Below are 3,308 nucleotides of genomic sequence, written 5' to 3'. Positions count from 1 at the left end.
GGTCCTGTGCTTCTTCTTGTTACGACGTGAGCTTCCTCTTCACCGTGACCTCTTTAAAGATCGCCTTAGCTCTCAGCCTTCGGCTCCAGCTTAACTCGTGATGGGCCTGCTGCGGCCTGTTATCATCTTTTATTGTTCAGCAGTCAGCTACCGGGCCATATTCGGGCCCAACAAATAAGACGGACTAGATGCCTATGTGGAATCGAAACCTGTTGAAATTGAAACTAAAAAGAGATCCAGAGAAGAGAGATTGGAGGAGAAAAGAATTAGAAAAGACTACCTGCTCAGGAAACTTGTTTGAGTTGAATCCATGTGTCTTTTGATCGATACCCCCAAGGTAAAGCATGCACTTTTATTTTATGCTAAGAAATGAGGTTAGTAAAGGAGAATTTTAGACAAGATCTGCTAAGTTGTTGGATAGATGAATTGGGTTGCTAGACTAGGATAAGGTATAAATGTGCATTTGTGGTTGAGACCGTTTAGATTCTTATGACAAGGAAGTGAGGATTTTTAAGTTTTCAAAAATAAGAGTCATGTTGTTTTCAAACCTCCTTCGGAGAGACTACTGATTGTTTTGCTTGAGGACAAGCAAAAGAGTAAGTCTGGGGGGAGTTGATATACCATGAATTTCACCCGTTTTTAGCCATGGTATATAAGAGTTTTCAATCATATTTACTTCGTTTTCAAGTATTTTAGAGTATTTTCAGGCACATGTACTTTATTGAAGAAATCAATGCTTTTAAGGCATTTTTGGAGTATTCTCACGAATGAAGAATCGACCGATAGGAATCACGCGAGGTCGGGCGATTAGAGTCACTTACAATCGATCGACAGTGATGGAAGAGTGTCGATCGATATTTAACCATTCGATGGATTACGATTTAGAAGATTTTCGAGTATCACAAAGTGTGCTATTTACACAATTAGTCCCTGGCCGCCTGTTAGGCTTTATATACTAGGGTTTTGTATCATTTTAGAGGCAGACTTGCCTAGAGACCTATTGGAGAAGAGAAGCAATTTGGCTACCTTAGGAGAAGAGTTAGAGTTGGAGAGATAGATCTGAGACTGCAAAACAGAGAAGATCTTGAACTCCCTTTTTATCTTACTCAGTACTTTTTGTGTTCCTTATTTCATATTAAGTTTTATTCAAACCATCATGATCTTGTCTCTCATGAATATGTCTGAGTAAACCTAATTGTTAGATTTAGGTTTCTCATAAGGGTGAATCATGTGATGAGATTGTGATATTTATTATGGTTGTTAGATTAGTTCTTTCACTTAGTTATTCTTAATACTAGATTTAGGATTGATCACCCTTAAATCTAGATCTTAGGATTGAAGAGATAACCAACTGTATACTCTCAATGCCCTGAAATAAACTATACTGATCTAACTGACTAGACTCATGCGAAAGATGGTCTAGATCATTAGAGAACGCGTTCAACCAAATCGATAATGCTTGCTAGAATTACCATCGATCGATACAACCATCGTTGTAGCGATCGATTGTATGAAAGGTGTATCGATCGATTAAGACGAAAGTCGTATCGATCGACTCTTTTCCGAGATCAATAAACGACAGTTGAGATCCGGGATCTAGTAAAGGAGACCCTACTGGTCGTACCAACTGATTGAGTTCAAGGACTAAAGCCCTATTATCAGTTTCAAACTGCATAAATTCATATCTGAGAAATACATGAATCTAGCTACCCTCCTCATTTAGAAACAACCTTCACTTCAGTTACTGAACAATTCCCTTGTTCACATTAATATTTACTGCTTTAAAACATATAAAACCTTAAGTCTATTTTTAATTCTATTTAATTAAGCCTTGAAGTAATCCTAGAGTCCTTGTGGATTCGATCCCTAAGTACTGCATCTGAACCTCTTATTTGAGAGAGTAATTCACTTTTTAGGGTAATTTGAGTGATATCAGCGACAGATGTCAGAGGAGAGGAAAAATAAGCAAAAGACATGAGATGGAACAAAACTTTATCTTGGAAGTAGAAGTCTTCGACTGTTGGGGAATATATTTTATGGGCCCTTTCCCATCTTCTTATGGAAACAAATATATCCTAGTCGCTGTAGACTACGTTTCGAAATGAGTTGTGGCAGTTGCTTCTCCAACAAATGATGCATCTGTAGTTGTCAAACTTTTCAAGAGCATTATCTTCCCAAGATTTGGAATTCCTAGAATAGTCATTAGTGACGGGGGTTCACATTTCATCAACACAGTTTTCGACCGATTACTTGAGACGAATGGTGTCCACCATCGTGTCGCTACACCTTATCACCCACAAACCAGTGGTCAAGTGGAAGTTTCGAACCGACAAATCAAAGAAATTTTGGAGAAAACTATTCGAATAGATAGGAAAGATTGGTCTCGCAAACTAGATAATGCTTTATGGGCATATCGGACCGCTTACAAAACACCACTGGGAACGACACCCTTCCATTTACTTTATGGGAAATCATGCCATTTACCAGTTGAACTGGAGCACAAGGCAGCCTGGGCAACCAAATTATTAAATTTTGATATCAAGCCAGCTGCCGAGAGACGTCTGATTCAGCTCAACGAGCTCGATGAAATCCGACATTTGGCATATGAGAATTCGAAGTTATATAAGGAACGAACAAAATCTTATCACGATAAGAAGATCATATATAGACACTTTGAACCAAATGACCAAGTTCTCCTATATAACTCCAACCTTTTCCCTGGAAAACTGAGATCTCGTTGGTCAGGACCTTTTACCATCAAGGAAGTAAAACCTTCCGGAGCACTAACAATCATTAGTGAAGAAGGCGACGAGTTCACAGTGAATGGGCAGCGAGTAAAGCATTATTGGGCCAAACCACCAGACATAAAGCCCTTTTCGCTGCTACCAACCCGTGATAACTAAATACAGTTATCCTAAGTCGTGCTAGCGACTTTAAACTAAGCGCTGAATGGGAGGCAACCCATTTTTCTTTTTATCTTTATTCCTTTATTTTTAATTGCATTTTCATTTAAATTTTCATCCTTATTTTATTTTTCTTTTTATTTTATTATTGTTATTATTATTATTTTTACTTAATTATTTTAGTTAGGATTTATAATTATTAGTTAGTAATGTTTAAATTATTTTCTAAGCATTTACTTTTATAATTGCATTAAAATCGATCGATATCAACCGTGTTGTATCGATCGACACGGGGATGTCGAGGCAAATTCTCATTTAACTCGACATCCGCCTCTTCTTCTCTTATTTCGCAAACCCTAGCCGATTTCTAAAACCCCTTTTTCTCTCTCGTTTCTTGACGATATC

Source organism: Raphanus sativus, chromosome 5 (assembly GCF_000801105.2).
Source record: "Raphanus sativus cultivar WK10039 chromosome 5, ASM80110v3, whole genome shotgun sequence".
Classification (NCBI taxonomy): domain Eukaryota; kingdom Viridiplantae; phylum Streptophyta; class Magnoliopsida; order Brassicales; family Brassicaceae; genus Raphanus; species Raphanus sativus.
This window is presented reverse-complemented; position numbering follows the sequence as displayed.